At 51.6% G+C, this 20,489-nt stretch overlaps 1 long non-coding RNA gene across 2 annotated transcripts; it reads right to left on the bottom strand.

The window, feature by feature from the left end:
- Positions 1 to 1,000: 1,000 nt before the first annotated feature.
- Positions 1,001 to 11,021, bottom strand: LOC117804175. 2 transcript variants are annotated; one of them, XR_004628493.1, is made up of 6 exons: positions 10,963 to 11,021; positions 6,203 to 6,373; positions 5,204 to 5,304; positions 3,568 to 4,011; positions 1,574 to 3,436; positions 1,001 to 1,400 (listed from the first exon to the last, which is right to left on the bottom strand). It is a non-coding gene; the product is annotated as an uncharacterized LOC117804175 (long non-coding RNA). The 2 variants fall into 2 exon arrangements; XR_004628492.1 differs by having other exon boundaries at positions 1,574 to 4,011.
- Between the last annotated feature and the right edge of the window lie 9,468 nt (positions 11,022 to 20,489).

Here is a 20,489-nt window from a genome sequence, read left to right on the forward strand (position 1 = left end):
AGTCTGAGATACCAAGACAGTATCTACCTGGCCAGGTGTCCTTAAAGATCAAAAGAGTAAATATGTGTGGGATGCAGGTATGGCTAGATCCAACCACTGCCCCTGGGGGTGGACTTGTGTGGATGCCTCCAAGATCCAGATCCCCAGCTTTGTGTTGGTTTGGCATCTGCATTGGGGTTCAAGGAGCTGGACCTAGGCTCCCCAATTTCTCAGGCATGGGAAACCATTCTTCCATCTCTTACAAAATAGGCTTTCTGGACTCAAAGAACAGGTCTCCAGCCAAATTCAGAAGTTCTCAACCTTGGCTGTTCACTGGGATCATCAGGAGTGGGGCTAGGGATCTTTTTAAAAAAAAATGCCAGGCTGCCCCCAAAACCAACTAAAACACAATCCCTGGGCATAGGACTCAGATGTCAGCATTTTTATAAGCTCCCTGGTGATTCCAATGAACAGACAAGGTTTCAAGCATCTGGAGCTAACAGGTGGTAGAGGAACAGAGCTGGAGGGTGCAGAATTGCATGCATAGCTTTTCCCTACCCATGTGCCCCCCCAAACGTCTGCCAACAGCTTGAAGGGTAATGTGAACAAGAGGTAAAGGAGCCAGGGACTTTCTCCCAAAACACTTTCCAATAGCAACGTAATAGGGAGTTCTGCCGCAGCGGGCTCCCAGTTAGTTAGCACAGGGAAGGTCAGAAAACTAACTCTTCAGATCACAGAAAAGGCCTGATTTCCTTCTCTGCCTCGGTTAGCAGAACAGAGTACCCATCCAATAGGAACTCCCTTCTCTGACTTTTGTCCTTTGAGACCAGGCACTTCTTTTTTTTTTTTAAGATTTTATTTACTTATTTGACAGACATAGCACAAGTAGGCAAAGCAGCAGGCAGGAGGAGAGGGAGAAGCAAGCTCTCCGCTGAGCAGGGAGCCCAACGTGGGGCTCAATCCCGGGACCCTGGGGTCATGACCAGAGCAGAAGGCGCTGCTCAACTGGCTGAGCCGCCCAGGCGCCCCGGAGACCAGGTATTTTCAACACCAATGTGGAAGAGGAAAAGCATTCTGCCTCTGGGGACTACCCATGGTTCCATGTCCCTGGGCTGGAGGGGACGGGGCCCCGGATGTTGCAGGAGGGGAGCTGGGAAGGTTCAGACCTCAAAGAGACTCTAAGTTCTTCCACAGCTTTGAGGGCAACAGGGAGCCTAGGAATGTTTTCAGCAGAAGAGGCATCCAGACAAATTGGTGTTCTGGAACCATACCATCCAGGCCAAAGAAAGCAGGAATTGGAGGGGGGTGGCCAGAGGCAGGAAGAGCAGGTAGGAGCTGATGGGTGGAGCCAAGGTCAGGCATTCCTAAGACCGTGGCTCTAGTCGCTCTCGTGGTTCTCGTGGTTCTCGTCGCTCTCGCGCCTCGCTCCTAGCGTTTCTGATTCAGTGGCTAGGACTAGAACCTGACCACCTGCATTTCCACACGTTCCTAGACTGGTGGCTGTGGCTGCACCTTGAGATCACCCGGCGACACAGGGCCCCACCTCGCTGCCCTGCATGATTCAGTTGGTCTGGGGTAAGAANCGCTCTCGCACCTCGCTCCTAGCGTTTCTGATTCAGTGGCTAGGACTAGAACCTGACCACCTGCATTTCCACACGTTCCTAGACTGGTGGCTGTGGCTGCACCTTGAGATCACCCGGCGACACAGGGCCCCACCTCGCTGCCCTGCATGATTCAGTTGGTCTGGGGTAAGACCCAGACATGAGCATGCCAAAGCCCCCAAGGGACTCTCGGGTGACATCAGAAGTGAGAACCAATCCCTGCTGCCCCAAGTGTGGGCCAGCGGCTCGGCACCATCCGGAGCGCGTTTAGAAATGCAGAGTCTTGGGCTCCATCCCAGACCTAGAGAATCTCGTCTGCATTCTGACAACATCTTGGGTGATTCTAGTACGTACGGAAGTTTGAGACACACTGACAAGTAGCATCTGGCCTGAGGTAGGATCCCAGAAGCATCTGGAAGCATGGGGGGAAGTGGAGTCCAGACCCCAGGGTAAGCACTCAGACCCAGGGGAGGAGAAAGATTCCTTTGTTAACTCAAACGGACTATAAGGACCCACAGTGTGTGACCCTCACGATGGGACCGTGACCCTCAGTGTCTGACAGACACTGCTGGGTTAAGTGCTAGAGAATCAGGGGGCAGGCACCTGGCCTCAGGCCATCCAAACACTACAATAGTAAAACAAGGGGCCGTGAGCTGTCACCTTCAAGTTCTCGAGGTGCTTCTGATCCAAGCAGCCTGGGTTAGTAACTCGTGAGTGCCCCGAGAGCAAGGACACCATCCCAGCACACGGCACGGTCTCCATCCATGCTGTGTGAGGAATGCCCAGTGCAGCTGCTTTGGAGTGGATCTTCTGAGGTGGACAGGGTCACTACGGGCAGAAATGGGAGAGGGAGGGCTCAGGGGATGTCAGAGGCTGAAGCGTGCAAAGGGCCAGAGAGTAAATATTTTAGGCTTTGGAGACCGTGTGGTCTCTCAGTTCTGCCCCCACAATGTGAAAGCCTCCACAGACGATCTGTAAACAAACAGGCCTGCTGGGTGCCAGTCCAAGTTTATCTCCGGCAACAGGCTGTGGGCTGCACGTGGCTATGGCGCGCCGGCCCCTGATCTGGACCGGGGGCGGGGGAGGGCGGAAGCAGGCTACGGTGGAGGGACACAAGGGCGAATTGGAGGTGGCTCACAGGCCGTGGGAGGCCTACTGAGCAAAGGGGAGCAGACCTTGAAACAAGAGTGGCAAGCTGGCACAGGACGGTGGCGTGCACAGTGAACAGCTCAGCGGCCAGCTTGCAGGGGGCAATGGGGAAGAAGCCTGTCAGGGGAGATCAGGAGCTGGGGAGGGGAGATAGGCAGGGGGCCAGGGAGACGTGGGGCTGGTGCCCGAGAGAGCTGGAGGACAGGGAGCCAGAGTGAGGAGGCCTGCCGAGCGGGAGACACTCTGGCTGCGGGATCTGCAGGGCTGAGGGCCTGGAGGGATGGTGGGAAGGGGTGGACTCACAGACAAAGTCCGTTCCTGGTCCTAGGGTCACCAGGTTGATGGGGATTGCTGTGGCCAGGCCCGGCACAGGGGAGCCAGCAGGACCCGCAGGCAGGTGGCGAGCCAGATGTGGGAGCTTGGGGGAGCGAGTGGAGCACAGCCGGGCCCACCGCACATGTCGCCCCCCGTCACACCGGAGCGCCCCGGCAGCTGCAGAAAGCATTCCAGAAAAGCAGGAGAAAAGGTTCACACGCAGGGCTTACCTGAGGTTGCTGTTCTGATGGATGTGAATCTGGGAGACAGAACTCACCCAGGACTGGGCGGGGAATGCCAGCCCTCCAGGGCTGGAAGGTGCCTCACAGCCGTGCTTCTCAAACTTCAGGGTGCCACGAAGCCCCTGGGGGTGTGGAGCGCACCTGTGTTTTCTGCTGCCGGCCCAGGACAAGGCTTTGAGAATCCAGACCTGAGAGATGATCCCCACCTCCCCGTCTTGCCTCCCAAACAAGGGCAGTGAGACCCACTGGGTTACTGTTTGTGGGGTGGCCATTATACCAACCAGAAAAGCAGGTCCTGGTGGGTCCTTATGGTGTGGCAGGTACTGTCCCATCCACATCGTGACTCATTTACTCCTCCCTGTGGCCAGGGAGGTGGGTTCCCCTAGCGCCCCGATCCCCACACGATTTGGTGACCTAAGAGCAAGGCAGCCACACTCCTGAGCCAAACTCCATCCCTGAGGCCCACAGAGAGAAGCCACGGGCCCCCCGTGGCAGGACCACGAGCCCCACATGGGCGCATCCCCCCACCCCAGGCGAGGCCACCTCTCCTGGAAAATTCCAAACTTCTGCTATGACGTTGGACCCGAGGCATAATGAACCTGCTAAGTGGGGCGGGCTGGTGGGGGGAGCGGCCTGCGGCAGGGACACCGGGGTGCTGGGAGCAGTCTCGAGCAGTGCGTCGGCGGCACGAGGTCAGCCCTTAGAAGAGACACTTCCACGAGCTCCTGCAACGCAAACAAATGCCCCCAGATAAAAGGGAAATAATTTAGTGGAGAATTTGGGGCCGGTGCGTATTTTATGGGCATCGTTTTTTAGGAGCGGTTCTCGGTCCCGGGCCCTGGGCGCAGTCCCCGCCGCGCGCTGCGCTGCTGCCACCTAGTGGCGACGGGGGGCGGCCGCTGCGGAAGTGAGGCGTCCAAACCCCCCGAAGAGGCAAGGGAGGTGGCACCCTGCGAACAGCGTCTGGGCGGTGGCTGTTTTTAGCTGGGTCTCTCCTTCTGTGCCACTTTCATCATGGAAACCGGCTCTCTAGACCCAAAAAAAGCTGCGACGTGCTCTGCAAAAGCTGTTCGAGGGCCAATTTTAGCTGCATTTCTTGGAATTTGGGCTCCCGGGAGGGAGGAGGGATGCGTGGTTCCCAGGAAGTTGGGCAGCTCTTGAGAACCTAGAACCTGGAGGGTGGTTCTGGCCATGAGGGTGTGAGTTGACGGATCCCCTGGGCTCCAGCCCCGGTACCCGGCCCTGCAAAGGAAAATGTATTTGGGGGGTTTTAGAGGCAGCCGCTACTGTGTCCTGGGAGATTTACCCTGTGCTATTCACAGCTCTTTACATGGACCATCTCACTGATGCCTCAAACCCTAAGAGGAAACGTACAAATGACACCCATTTTACAGCTGAGGAAATCAAGGCTTGGGAAAGTCCAATGACTTAGCCAAGGTCACAGAGCTGGTAAGGAGCAGAGAGCCATGGTTTGAATTCTAGAGTCTGTGTGTTAACCCAGAACCCAAACAAAGCCATGGATCAAGAGTTGAAAAGTCCTGAGTTCATCCACACTCTGCTGCCAACTCACTGTGTGACCCTGAGCAAGTCGATGAACCTCTCTGGGGCTCAGTTTCCCCTATGGTGAAACAGGAACGGTATTCATGCCTTCTGCTTCTCAAGGCTGAGTAAGGACCCAAAGATACATCTGACCACCTTTGAGCCAGTGGTTCCATTCCCTGACCTGGGGGCCACCCAGACCCTCAGATTCTTCAACAGATTCCAAGAGACCTATGAAGATAAACTCAGGACCCCTGCATGGAAAAGAACCCCTTTGTTTAGTGCCTGAGAATCCATACAACAAATCAGTCTGGCCCCAAGTTTCTGGGGTTCCAATTCCCACCCTGCCCCTATTCACCTTTGGGGCCTGGTTCTCACCTGTCCAATGGGGTTTAACTCAATGGGGTAGTGACTTGTCGCGTTGTTCCAGGATTTAAACTGCGGGCTAGAGAGTAAATCTTCCAGGCAGGGGCAGGCACCTGAGAAAGAGAATAACTGTCTCATCCTGATTTGTCCAGGACTTTGTCTGTTGGAACTGTGATGTTCCATGTCCCAAGAAACCCCTCAGTTCTGGGCGAACCGGGATGACTGTTCACTTGATGGGACACAGAGCTCAACCCTGACCAGCAGACGAGATGTCCCCATTCTGTGATGTGCCGACACCCATCGTGGCCCTTTCTGTGGCTGGAAATGATCTGTGTCTGCCTCCCCCAGTAAATGTAGTCTTGTGTGATCACCGCCGTGCCTGGCTGGGGGCTTAGCCCCTGGCCGGCCACCAGCAAACCACAGGGAGTGAAGAGGCCTCTGTGTCAGGCCCTCTTGCTAGGCGCTGGCAGTATGACGGTGGACAAGATCGCAAGATGGCCATGTGGTCAGGTAGGACCTACTACGTTAAGGGCTGTGATGGGGTAAGCATGGGATCAGGGAAAAGCATAGAAGGACCCTAAGCCAGCGTGAGAGGACAGGTGTCGGAGAGGCCTTAAGGATCCAACCCAGGTCGGGCCCACAGAGCTGAATTAATCAGGTTAGGAAGGGAAGAAGGAAAGGCAGAGGTTTTGATGGCCACACGACAAGCCTGTGCCCAGGGTGTCAGCCTGACCCCAGACCAGAATGCAAAGTCTCCCAAATCCCAGAAATGTCCCACATCTCCCCCACTCCTAACCCCTCCCAACACCACCCAGTCCCTACTCACCCAATAACACAAAGGGGACATTACCTTAGTCAACAGCTCATAGCCTTCGTCCTTGTCCCCAAAGGTCCAAGTTCGTGCCTAAGATCTTGGATAGGGCATGGGAGGAATCTCGGCAACCCCCGTGCCAAGCCTCGAAAATTCTAAATTATAGGTGGAAGGACAGGCTCAGCTTTCCCAGCTTTTACCTTATTCACAGGTGGCTGTTGCCCAGCCAAGATCTGGAAGCACAGCTGACTATTGGAGTCATGACCCAGTGGTTCTCGACGAGGCAGCTTATGGCGTCTTCCGGGGAATATTTGGCAATGACTGGAGACCTTTCTGGTTACCACGTCTGGCGTGGGGGTTGCTCCTGGCATCTGGTGGGCAGAGGTGGGAGAGGGGGTGCTGGTAAGCACCCGCAGGGCACAGGACAGCCCTGCAACAGAGAGTCTTTGAGTCCAAAACAATAGTACTGCCGACGTTGAACCCCTGCCATGTTGTAGCAGGCCACCGAGGGATCTAGGGGAAGCCACTGGGCAGCTTTTGAGCTGTTCAGCTGTTCGGGGACCACCTAGACAGAGACTGAGGGGACAGGGTGGGGTCTGCAGCTTCCTGTCGACTGTATTTTCACATTAGTGCCTTAGTCTTCCATGTGACTTTTCATATTTAATTGGTGCCTGACCCTCAACGCTGACCCCATGCCCTTCCCCGCTCCCCATTCATCCTGCGCACCCTGGCTGAGAGCCTGGTGAGTGCCGGGTGAGGCATGGGGCATGCACTGGTGACTCGGGCACAGCCTCTGCCCTCAGGAGCACGCGGTCTCCCAGCTAAGGCAAGCTTTGGCCCCCTCGTGACTGGACATCCATGCCAACGGCGTCACCAGTGGCACCTCCCACCTTGTGCTCCATGAGAACGGCACCCGTAAAGCAGAGCTCCAGAAAGCAGGTGAAGTCCCCCCCCCCGGGGACTGAGCACAGGGCAGCCCCATGAAATGCCAGAACACGGCAATGACCAGGGCCCCTTGAGCGTGCATAGCTCACTTAGGGCTGGCTGTGTGCCGGGGACCTTACCTGGGCAATCTTGTTCTGCCCTCATCACACCCGTGAGGTGAGTCTGAGACCGCGGGTAAGGAAGGTAAGGCTCTCTCGTGGAACCATGCGCTCAAGGGGCCAGAGCAGGAATTCAACCCATGGAGGCTGATTCCAGAAACCATCTGCTTAACAAGTCCCCCATCAGCGGAGAAGGAAACTTCAAAAGCTCAGTGAGGAATGGGCATTTTTAGAGCTCAGGGAGCTGCTTGAGGCAGAAAGTTTCTGGCAGAGGATAAAGAGATGGGCTCTGAAAGCACGACATGTCAGTCTGAGCAGCTTGACCTGGACACTGGAGACCTGGAAAAGCACCTTGGTTTCCTCTCGTGGTCAACCCCAGCTCATGGCCAGCATAGGGAGACATGCCGCAGAGGAGCGTGGGGCTTGATGAAATTGATCAGTGACGTCTGCTTTGGGTCTGGGAGCGAGGAATAACAGCGCGTGCACACACACACACACACACACACACACACACCTATATACATACACACAGACACATAGGCATATGCATACAGATCAGTACCTGCAATATACACATGCACACAGACATCTACACACATGCACAGAGATGGGCACATGCACACACCTGTGCAAACACACAACCCCATACACTCAGAGGCACGTGGACGCACACACACACTTGCAGAGATACAAGGAAACACAGTCACACAGAGACCCACATAAGGCTCGCTACATAAGCTGCAGAGGACAAGAGAACCCCCCACACTCACATCACCTGGAATGATGACCCCACACACTTTTTGGCCTATTCTCCCTGCAAAGAAGTTTTCCTGAGTTTAAAAAAAAAAAAAAAACCAAAAAACCCAAACCAAGTGTTTAATACCCACATCCTAGCACCTTCCGTGCTGGCGTGGGCTTCCCACATCACCATGGAAACTGTGCCGCCTGGCACTTGCCATTCAAAAACTTCTGTGGTGTTTGAAAACATGCACGTATGTCAAAATGACATTGATCCGTTCCAGATAGGTGACCCTAATTTTGAACACGGTTCCAAGGACTCCTGGAAGGCAGAATGCAGACTAACTTTGCCGACACAGGGTGAGTCACCAGGGAAAGAAAGCAGTGCTGGCAGTCCATGTGGCTGGAGAGCCCTGTTTTTAATGCCTCAGGCAGCCCTGCCCATCCAAGAAGAAAAGATGCCCCAAAGGAAACAGTCACCTTGTAGCTTTATAGTAAGTGCCTTGCGGTGATGTTCTCACCAAATGTCTGTAAAAACTTATAATGGAGTTCTGTTTTATGTTATGTTCCCCATCAGTTATAGCATTTCATGTTATAAAATGGGCCTTTGGAATAAATTCTTGATTTATTACATGGGGCTTTTAGGAACAATGGGTGCTCAGAGGCTCAGAGAAGTTAAGTAAGCAGCCTAAGATCACACAGGGGGATCAGGATTGGAATCCAAGTCTGATCCCCAAGCCCTTGACTTTCTCCTGCAAGGTGTCCCCATTCCATAAGTCCCCTTCCTATGATTGGGGAGTTGATGTTTTAAATGTCATGCTGGACCCTTGTCTCTTTCTTTACGTCCTTGAGTTGCTCTCACCCCAGCTCTGCACTTCACTCTTCCCAACTACTTGTATTTTTCTGTGGTTCATCTCCTAGGGCCGCCATAACCTCAAAGCACCACAAGCTGGCTGATTTCAACAGCATTAAAGTATTGTCTCCCAGATCTGGAGGCCAGAGTCCAAGATCAAGGTGCAGGCAGGGTCAGGTCCTTCTGAGGGCTGGGAGGAGGACCCTGTTCCAGGCTTCTCTCCTAGCTTCTGGTGTTCCTTGACTGGCAGGGAGTTAACCTTGATCTCTGCCTCTGTCTTCACACGGCTAGGACTGGGGTCCCGAGGTACTCAGGCGCTGGCAAGGGACTTCTTGGGGCCCCCGTTCAAGAGCGTTCTCAGGGAAGACCTCGCAGGAAGGGTCCCAGCTGACTGCAAAGGGAAGGCCCCAAGGACACCTAAACTACGTTCGTAGTCGAATTCTAACTCTACAAAGCCTCTCGATACAGGTTAATGAGGCAGGTTGAAATTGCCAGTGTCTAAGAAGCAACATTGTGTCTCTGGAGGAGAAGAGTAATGACAGTCTGCTCTAACTCATTCACACATGTGCACACGTGCACACACATGCACACGCACACACTACCCACGCTCTGCCAGCAATTCTCAACCGAGGTATGGTGTGTTGCGAGCAGTTGTGAGGTATATCACCAAGTAATCTGTTGCTAATAATAAAATGCCAAATGTTGCAAATATACGTACAAGCTTCAAGGTTATTCATGTGAAACATCAGCCTCGCTCACTGCATTCTGATTACATTTCTCCAGCGGGAGAGGGAAAACAAGAACTTAAAGCTAGAGCCAGGCGCTGGAACGGGAAGCCCAGAACAGCCTCTCTGTGCCCCACGCCCTGAGATAGACAGACGGAAACATCAAGCTTTCTTCTTTGTAACAGACACAGATGCACGTGCTGGGGGTAGACCCCTGGGAGGAAAGGAGGTACACGTGACCAATGGAGGTCAAGAAGGATTCCCAACCTTGCTAGGGATCCACAAATGCAAATTAGGAAGAGGAGGCACCATTATCATCCACCCAAGTGATAAAACGTGTTGCATCTGATCTTAACAGGTGTTGGCAAGGGTGGGAGCATGGAGAGAAGGCTTCCCCCAAACACGGCAGAAGGGAGCACTGCAGATCCGGATGCCATTACCTTCCTGACCTCAATTCCTACGGCTCTCCCACTTGCTTACTCTGCCCTAAAATCTCGAAACCACCAGGAATGTCCCTGCCTCAGGGCCTTTGCACTCGCTACTGCCTCTGGCTGGAATGCTCATTCCCAGTCTCCTACACAGCTCATTCTCTTTAAGTCTTTAGTCACAGGTCACACATATCCCAAGCCATATTTCATTCCCACGCACATACAGATGCACACACTTTCCCCCTCTCTGTGTCCCTCTTCTCTGCTTCTGTTTTTCCATAGCATTCACAAATCAGCAGATATACATACGTTTTACCTATTCCTGTGTCTACTGTGTGCATGCCCTCAACACACACCTCCAGAAAATGTTAGCACCAAGAGGGCAAGGACTTTGTGGCTTACTTGTTCCCTGCTGTGCCCCCAAAGCTTGGAGCGGTCCTGCCTGGATAGGCAATACCCATTTGTTCCAAGAATCAAGATGTTAAATGCAGATAACCTTTGATTTCACTTTGAAGAAACCCTCTGTACTCATTTTCTATCATTGCCCAACAAACTAACAACTTAAAACAACACCCACCTCCCAGCTCCTGGATCCCTAGGTCAAAGCTTCAGCCTGGTGTGGCTGGAGTCCCTGCTCAGACTGAAATCAAGGGGTCTCTGGGCCGCTGTGTTCTTATGCGGGGCTCAGGACCCTCTTCCATGATCATTCCTGTTACTGGCGGAAAGCAGTCCCGATCCCTTGCTGCCTGTCCGCTGCGGGGGCTCTTAGCTCTAGAGACCACGCCTTTTCCTCTCCACGTGGACCCTCCATCTTCACAACTGCACCGCATACCCCTCCCTCTTCATGCTTCACACCCTCCTGCTTCCTCTCTGCCCCCAGCCGGGGAACATGCTCTGCTTTTAAAGGGCACATGTGCTTAGATTAGGCCTCCTGGATCATCTTCACGTCTGGAGTTAACTTGGGACTCAGTCACATCTGCAGTAGCCCATCCCAGCCCGTCCCAGCAATACCTATATCCGTGTCCGAAGAGCCAGACGAAGGGAATCCCCGAGCACCCCACGACTCCGCCCGCACCATTGTCCTAGGCAAACACTCTGCCATACACGTGGGCAGAGACGGTGACGAGCGTGCACGCCACAGAACCAGTTAGAACACAAACACTCGGGACCCACCTGCATGTCCGTCAGCAGGAAACGAGATGTACCAGCCATGGTAGAGCCACACTCCGGAACATTCTGCAAGCGTGAAAAAGGGAGGCAGAGCTGCAGAGCACATTTTGACCTGCCGAATCTCCGCAGTGGGCTGGGCCCTTCTCCCGGGCTTCAGAGCCCAGCCCCCGAGCAAGGCTGCCTGCCTTAGAGTCTCTGCTTAATCGCTTCCTAGTTGTGCGAGCTTGGTGGTTTTCAGAAACTTCCTGTGCCTCTGTTTCCTCATCTGTAAGACGGAGAGGATCACCCTAGGACTCCCCCACAGAGATGGCATGGATTAATGAAGGTACTGCAGGTAAAACACTGGACCCTTGGTGGGGACAGAGTGAATGCTGAGCGCAGGGCAGCTCTCACCAGCTTTAGAATTACCAACACGCTCTCCCTTCCGAGGTGCCCGGGAGGCCTCTGGGCTGCAGGACATGCTGTGCCAGGGTTTAGTACTTCTGAACCCCCAGCCGTGGCACTTCTTACTCTGCTATAAATGGACATACGGGATGTTTTCACTCTGTTACTTATACCAGTAAGGCAAGCGTCACAGCAATCAGGAGCTTTACGCTCTTGTATTTAGGCAAGGGTTTCTGGATGTCATGTATGTGGTTAGGCAATATGCACGTTTTCTCCTCGCAAGCCACACAGACCTGGCACGTCTGGGCTGGTCACATACGCTCGGCTCACGGCGCCGGCATTACGGTGACGCCATCTCGGTGGAGTCTGAAGCAGACTTGAGACGCAAGTAAAGGGGTGAGGAGCCTCCCGGACACAGGACTTTCAGGTTTAAAGCACAGGAAGTGTCAGGCAAACCGGTCACCCCAGACACAGCCCCGGTCAGTGTTCCCCAAACATCACTCATTCATACCCCACACACATAACCACTCAGGAACATAATGCTGGAGTCAGGTCTGGGTTCAAATCCTGCCTCCACTGCTTACTCGTCATGCAGCCTTGGCAAGAGAGTTAAGTCTCAGTGGGTCGAAATGCTCCACTGCAAAGTGGGACTGATTATAAAACCAAGCTCAATGGTCATGAGGACTAAGTGAGCTAGCAAGTAGAAAGCACCTAGAATCATGCCTGGCCCAAAGTAAGCACTCAGTAAACCTGTGAATAGTGTTATTAGGGTATCTGCCACCATGCCTGCTAGCCATTTAAATATTTTTATATCACCACACTCTTAAAAGGCTTAAACACATTTACTGTAAAATGAAATTGCATATCACTACACTAATTGGAGAGCCCGTGCTTTCAGCCATAAACAGAAGGTAAGTGTAAAGACAAATGCATACCTACTTTCCAAGTCCGAGCAAGCTGAGGCCCTGCTTATGGGACGCAGACAGCCTTGGGAAATCCAGGCCTTCTGGGCGAGTGGAAACAGGCTAGGAGACAGGGAAGGACAAGATGAGGTAAAATCAGGGCTCTGAACTGATTTGCGGCTGGCCTGTGGACTCCAGGCCAGAGCTAAGTACATCACGCTCTGTCCTAGGACCATTTGGGTGGCTCAGTCGGTTGGGTGTCCGACTCTTGATTTCAGCTGAGATTATGATCTCAGGGTTGTGAGATCAAGCCCCGCGTCAGGCTCTGCACTCAGCCAGGAGTCTGCTTGAGACTCTTTCTCTCCCTCTCCCCCAGACTCTCCCTCTGGGTGGGGGTGGAGGGAGGGGGAAGGAAGAGCCAGTAGGAGGCAGTCATTTTCCACAGCTTGAGATTAAATGCCTCTGTTCTCACCTAATTTGGGCCTCCCACAGGCAGCCTAGGAGTATGGTTGGGACAGCTCCCTACACTGCCCCTGCCCCTTAGACAAGTCATGTCACCTCTCTGAGCCTCAGTGAACACCCTCAGAAAAATGGGCACAGTAGCACCTGCCTCTCAGGGTTTTCATCATCCTCAGAGGACCAGATGGCACAGAGGTAAATAGGCCCTGTGGTCTTCAAACCATTCAGGAAGCATTCATGCTCACCACCCGGCCTTTCCAGGTCTCCAGAATTATTCTGTGGCAGCTTGTCATCACATGGTCCTTCCCAAACTGTCCCATGTCCCCTGGTCTCAGTGGCCTGGATGAGCCATGAAGATACATAAGCAGAAAGCTCTTCTGAAGGCCAGGAATGAAGGGAGGCTAATTTTACCACTTTTAGGTAATTGTTCTTTTTTTTTTTTTTTTCTCCTGTACTTGAAAACCTGGTCTCCCACTTAAAAATACTTCAAACGTTGAGCTGGAATCACAGTACAAACTTCAAGTGACAGGCTCATAATACAATTCGAGCATCTGCTCATGGTCTCCCATGATTGAATAATATTTTCATTGATAGCTCTCCCCTCCTTTACCATAACATTCCCTGCTAAAAATAAACACAAACACCAAGACCCAGGGTGGCTGAGAGCTGAACCTGACCCCCGCCTGGCCAGCAGCAGCACTGGGTGGGACCTGAGAGCCGGCGGACAGTGGGCATGACCAAATGCAGCCCAGGGCCAACCCTCCAATCTGCTGATTATCCACCAGGCTGTGTAAAGACAGCAGGAAACTAAAGGCCCTGCATCTGTTTTATCTGGCATCATCCTTACCACATTTCTGCAAACGAGGTGTTTTTACCATGACTCCCCATTCACAGATAAAGAGACTGAGGGTCAGAGAGTTCCCCTGACTTGCTGCCCAAGACACAACAGGGAGGCAATGTCACAAGCAGGCGCAAACACTGCTCTCCCCACTTAACAAACGTGTGTGATTGTGTGTGTCCTTTCCCACAAAATAGGTGGTCATCTGTGTTACCCTCCTCGTCCTCTTCCTGCTCTCCCTCCAGCATGGGCATCCAGGCAAGGGTGGAGGCCTCTCATAGGATGACGACAGATCACTGTGCACGTCTGCCTGCTCAGAGCTGCCGCTACACAGACGACTGTGCTTTCTCCCTTCTGGAGCTCATATTGTCTCTGTGGAAGATCTGGAAAGTCATATAAATAGCTCGGGTACACGCCAACAGCCACCTTCAAGCTCCGAAGTTACATGGTCCTCCCCTGAAATAACTCAGGGATTCGGGGAACAAAAGGGCCTGCACAGGCAGGATGCTCTGACGGAGATGGAAAAACATATTCATCCTTGCTACCAGGCTCTCCCTTACTCACCCTTCCAGGGTCTCCCCTCCAGGCTCTCCCAGTCCCTCAGTCCCATTTTACAGAGGACAAGCTTGAAGATCAAGGAGGGTCTGTTCTCCAGTTAACAGATGGGGAAACTGAGGTCCACAGAAACTGTACTAGCAAACACGATGGTTAGTTTTGTGTGTCAACTTGACTAAGCTGTGGTGCCTGCTTGTTTTGGCCAAACACTAGTCTAGATTTGCTGGGAAGATACCCTGTAGATGTGATTAATGTTGACTTCTGTTAGGTAAAGATTACCCTCCATCCTGTGGGTGGGTCTCATCTCATCAGCTGAAGGCCCTCTGAGCAAAAGCTGAGGTTTCCTAGAGAAGAAATTCTGCGCTGAGCCTGCAACATAAAAACTCTGCCTGACCGTCCAGCCTGCTGGCCTGCCCTTTGGATTTGGGATTTGTTCCCTCTGCCATCATATGAACCAATTCCTTAAAATTTAAAAAAATGTGTATTTTAAATATACTGGATTTCATATATATTTATGTATGCTATATCTATGTAAAAGATTTTATACGTATTTCTCTGGAAGATCAACGGAGCAAGTAAAGACAAGAGGGTGGAGAGGACAAGAGGACTCACGTGAATGAAGCACTGCGATGTTCTGGAAGCTCCTGTCTGTGTTATCTTGGTAAAGCCTCACCCGCCACCCACATAGGCAGCTTTTGCCCTTTCCCTGGGATTCAGAGAGCTTGAGCGACCTGCCCAGGGTCACACAGCTGGGAATGAAACCCGTGCCACCTGCCTCCACTGTCCATACTCTCCAAACACCACGCAGCCGTCAGGAAGATGGTACCCGGGAATCAGGGGGCATCATTCCCTTCCAGGATCCCAAGGGGAATGCCTCCTCAAGTCCTTCTCTGGAAAGTCACTGAGGTCAGAAACCAAGATGCAATGCCTTTAGTGGCACAAAATGGAAAACCCCACTCAAGCTCCCTTCAGCAATAGAGGGAATGTCGTGGTCTGCGTGTGAGGGAAGCCCAGCGGTGGATCTTCACGCATGGGCTGACAACGGGCAGCAGCAGCAGCCTCTCCCCCAGAGGGTGCCATCCCCCCCATCCCAGCACAATCCCCTCTGGCTCTCCAGTGTGGCCCCAGACGCTTCCAGCTTCCATGTGAAACTAGCAGTTCCTGTGAAAAGAGAAAACCCCTGCTGTAGTATGAAGGCTTGGGATCGAGACCCTGGGCCCTGGCTCGGCTCTATGCAGCCCGAGTGGTAGTCAAGAGCCCCACTGCCTGGGTTCAAATCCCTGTTCCATCACTGACCCACTGGTCCCTTGGACAACAGTCTTAAACCTTCTGTGCCTCCATTTTTCCACCTGTAAAATAGGGATAAGAATTGTACTTCCAGGGCGCCTGGGTGGCTCAGTCGCTAAGCGACTGCCTTCAGCTCAGGGCGTGATCCCAGGGTCCTGGGATCGAGCCCCACATCAGGCTCCTCTGCTGGGAGCCTGCTTCTTCCTCTCCCACTCCCCCTGCCTGTGTTCCCTCCCTTGCTGGCTGTCTATCAAATAAATAAATAAATAAAATCTTAAAAAAAAAAAAAAAGAATTGTACTTCCTTCAAAGGCTTGTGGTGATCCGTAATTCATGGATTGCTATACATTTGCAAAATACTTAGAACAGTGTCCACAAGACATGCAAGTCAGTGTTAATTAAAATACTGGAGCTAGGGGTCGAAATATGCTAATTTGACAGGCCCGGGGTACACCTCTTTATCTGGAACCCGCATCTGCCCCACCAGAGCCACAAGGATTAAGCAGTACAGAATGTCCAAAAGGAGATGGATTTGCTGCTGACAAAAGGAGGGGAACGGCAGGCAAGAAAGGCCAGAGTAACAGCTGCCTAACACAGTGGCCTCCGTGAAATGCCACAATGCCTGATTATTTTCTTCCCCGGTGGGTACGAAGCTGAGGTCGAAAGCAGCCTTAAATTGGAAAGAGAAAAAATACCCTAATTATGTGTAAGAATAAAGTAAAGCAGGTCATTCTGTCCTGCTCCTACAGCTTTCTTTGGGCGTCTACGCACTGAAAATGAAACCAGTAAAAATCAGACATCTAAAAATCTACCCTTGATTCAGTTACTCATTCAACAGGCATTTCATGAGCCCTAGAGATGGGTTTCCCTGAAAGTAACTTGCCTTAAGCAGATGGGTCTCTACCAAAGCCTTCTACCTAATTTGATATTCGTAATTCTGTAATCTTTTACTTAGAGATGTCACCGCTCAAACCGTAGAAACTTGAGGCTGCCCAGATTTGGGATCTGCCCTCCGTGAGCTCCTGTTAAGTACCAGGCAAAGAGAGACTACGCTGCAGACATTGATCTGAACAGGGAGCCTGTCTTTGAGGAGCGCCCTCTCCTGGGGGACATTGGGAAGGACCATGAGGACCTTTCCCGGGCAAGGTATTTGCTGTTCTTTCATTCATCCACTGAACTAAGAGGTATCAAGCACCTATTATGTATGGGATAAAAAGTCAGAGGAAAGCTCTTCTCTCAAGGAGCTTATAATCAAATCAATACAAAAAAAAATCAGTACGAAAAACAAATAGGATGAGGTGATGAATGATTAGAGTAATACCTAGGAGGGTCGGTCAGGCAAGAATTTTTCGAGGAGAGGTGCTGGTTTATGAACTGCAGCTGTGTCAAGGCAGGAGAGAATCCCAAGCAGAGCAAAGTGCATGCCAAGGCCCTATGAAAGGAATGACCTCAGTGCTTGCAGACAAAGAACAGAGAGGCGGCCAGGATGGCCGGGACAGAGAAGGCCAATGGGAGAGAGTAGTAACAAGATGAGGTCACAGGTGGAGAAAGATGCTAGATCACATAGGACTCTACTGCCAGGGGGAGAGGGTTGGATGTTGACATTGGAAGCCATCGGGGTTTAAGGCAAGGGAGTGACGTGGTACCAACAACATTATCAAGAGGGCTCCCTGGCAGCTATGGACAGAGCATATAGTCGGGTGGGAGCAAAGACCAGCTCAGGGGCTTCTGCTCCTATCCGCGGTTGGCAAACATCTCCCAAAGTTTTGACAACCTCCTGTTGTAAGTTGTGGGGAAACAAACCTCTCAGGTGTTACTGGTGGGCATGCAAAAGGGCCCAGCTCCTACGGAGGGGGATTTGGCAATATCTAGCAAAATTCCATATGCATTTATCCACTGACTCAAAATCCCACTCCTAACATCTATCCCCAACATACACTGGCAGAAAGACAAAGGAAGGTGCACAAGGCTATTCACTGCAACATCACTTATGATGGCACAAGACAGGATGGGGCATTAGAAGCCTGGTTAAATTAATATTGTACGTTGACCTGATCCCATCCACGGCACAGCTGTCAAAGCAAGGTGCAGAGTCTTACACTCCGCTATGCGGTGATCGCCCCAACACATTATTAAAGAAAAAAGCAAGGTGGAGAAAAAAATGTGTCTGTTTTGCTGCCATTTACCTAAGAAAGAGCTGGGATATGAACAGATGTTTTTTAATGGGAAGATAAAGCAAAAACAAGAATGACGCCCTACCAGGGAAGGGAGGAAACAGTCGAAGGGGGAGGAGAGAGAAACTAGACGCGGCTGAACAAACTGTTTCAATTTGACTTTAAAGTACTGTGCTATTTTAAAATAACACATTTCTTAATTTAAAAATTAAATGTTTTTTTTAAGATCTTATTTATTTATTTTATTTTAGAGCGAGAGCGGGGGGGGGGGGGGGGGGGGGGGGGGGGGAGAGGCAGAGGGAGAGAATGCCAAGCAAACTCCCCGCTGAGCGCGGAGCCTGACATTGGGCTCAATCCCAGGACCCTGAGATCATGACCTGAGCCAAGATCAAGAATTGGACACTTAACCAGCTGGGCCACCCAGGCGCCCCGAAAAATTAATTTAAATGTTAAAGTTAATTGTTTTAGTTCCTCAAAATTAAAAGCAAAATGAAACCAATGAGCCTAAGTGTGTATTGACTTGGTGGGATCACCACATGGAAAAAGGCTAGTCGGTGACTTTAAAACATAGTGATTTTTAGGCATCCCTAGTCAGAAATACATGAAGGATAAAAAGGGGACAGCAAACAAAAGTCTGTTTTCATTAATCAAATCATCGAGGGTAGTGTTGTTATCATTTTCCTGCGACCATTCTGTGTGTGTGATAAAATAAAGTGAATGAGTAATTACGTAGGCTTCCTAGGGAATCCGGAACTTGGGTGTGGAAGAAAAAAGGCACGATGTAAGATTGGGGAGGTTAAGAAAAAACCTGCTAGTCCTGAGTTGACATCGAAAGTCTCGGTATTGGGGCACCTGGGTGGCTCAGTTGGTTAAGCATCTGCCTCTTGGTTTTGGCTCCGGTCATGATCTCAGGGTAGTGGGATCAAGCCCCACGTTGGGCTCTGTGCTTAGTGGGGAGTCTGCTTGAGGTTCTCTCTCTCCCTCCCTCTGCCCCTCCCCCCCCACTCGTGCTCTCTAAATAAATCACTAAAAAAATTTTTTTTAAAAAAACAAAGTCTCAGGGTGCCTGGGTGGCTCAGTCGTTAAGCGTCTGCCTTCAGCTCAGGGCGTGATCCCAGCGTTCTGGGATCGAGCCCCACATCAGGCTCCTCCACTGGGAGCCTGCTTCTTCCTCTCCCACTCCCCCTGCTTGTGTTCCCTCTCTCGCTGGCTGTCTCTCTCTGTCAGATAAATAAATAAAATCTTTAAAAAAAATAAGAAGAAAAAAGAAAGTGCCATATAAACTCAAGATGTATTTTATCACCAAAAAAGCACCCCCTACCACCCCAACTGTGGTCTCTAAGTACTGCTTTCTGCCAGGAGAAACCAGGGGTCAATGCAGAAATGTCTGATTCTGTGTCTGGGGCAGAGGAGGAGAAGTAGGAAAAGGGAATTATAAAGTTAGCTGTCAGTGAACAGGAGAAAAAGCCAAGAGAGTGAATGGACACCGAAACCAAGAGAAGTGAGTGTTCTAAGAAGGTGGGAGTTGAAAATTATGAAGAACAGCAGCAAACTTAAAAAAAAAAAAAAAACTATTCTGGAAACTACCAATACCGATGGAAGAAAAAAATAACCCAGCCAGAGGAAACAGATCCAAATCCTGCCATCTGCATACTCACCTCTAATAGGAACCTGGCATTTGGAAAAGGTAAGTGAAAAAGACACATTCTTTTCCTTGTGCTTCTCATCGAAATACAGGCATCATTTTCCTCACGTGGTGACATTTAAGCTGGAGCGCATCATCTCAGCTCCCCAGACCCAGGTGAGCCAGTGAGCACCCCATCTCTGGAGGTGATCAAGTTAAGGAAGGAACACCATCCTTCAGGGATGCTAGAGAGGTGATCCGGCCTTGGATACCGAAAGAAGGCTCCCCAGAGCGAGAAAGCAATATCACACAGCACACGGCAGGGGCTTAATGAATGTTCCAGGCTGATCTGTAGAGTTTCTGCAGTCTGCCCCTCATGTCCTCCAGCTCCAAGATACTGTAATTCCACCGTGTTTGCTTCGGATAAGAGGACCCTGAGTCCCTTCCATGGACCATTCCTCCAGGTATTTCTCTGCACCGGCATTTCTTCCTCTCCATCTGCCAAAGCATCACCTGCGCATTCTGCTCCCAGGGTTAGCCACAGAAAAACAAGCAAAAAGGAGGCTTTTCTGAACACCAGCAGCTGCCCAGGCCGGCCCCAGGCCCTTCTGCAGACTCCAGCCATGTAATGTGGAGAAGCAGGCCCGGAGCACATCTGTGGGCTGGAAAGGAAATGATCAGTCCTCCAGTGTGACCTCTGTGTGGGTCGGGGTTCCGCAGAGGAGACCAATGGGAAATATGTAAGTATATAGGAAGAGGTTTCTTACGCGGGACTGGCTCCCATGATTTTAGAGCTGAGAGGTCCCACCATCTTCCGGCTATCAGGGAGAGGCCCAGGAAAGCCGGTGGCATGGTTCCAGTCCAAACCCAAAGGCCTGAGAACCAGGGGAGCTGATGGTGTGAGTCCCGGGTCCAGTCTGAGGGCCTCGATTAATGGGCATGAGGACTGTGGTAACAGCTTCACAACTTGGTGAACTCACTAAAAAAAAAATCACTGAGTTATACACTTGAAATGGATGAATTATACTGTATGTAAAGTATGCTTCAATGAGCTTATTTCAAGTATGGCACCAAAGGGTCCCAGCAGATCAGCTAGGAGAAATTCCAACGTCAGAAAAACAGGCAAGAGGGGCCGTAGCAGAGGGAACACAGCACCCATTAGCTCAGCGGCAGTCCCCGTTTAAAAGTGTTGTAGGCAAAATAATGTCCTGGGGCGCCTGGGTGGCACAGCGGTTAAGCGTCTGCCTTCGGCTCAGGGCGTGATCCCGGCGTTATGGGATCGAGCCCCACATCAGGCTCCTCTGCTAT

This window comes from Ailuropoda melanoleuca, chromosome 10 (genome assembly GCF_002007445.2).
Source record: "Ailuropoda melanoleuca isolate Jingjing chromosome 10, ASM200744v2, whole genome shotgun sequence".
Taxonomy (NCBI): domain Eukaryota; kingdom Metazoa; phylum Chordata; class Mammalia; order Carnivora; family Ursidae; genus Ailuropoda; species Ailuropoda melanoleuca.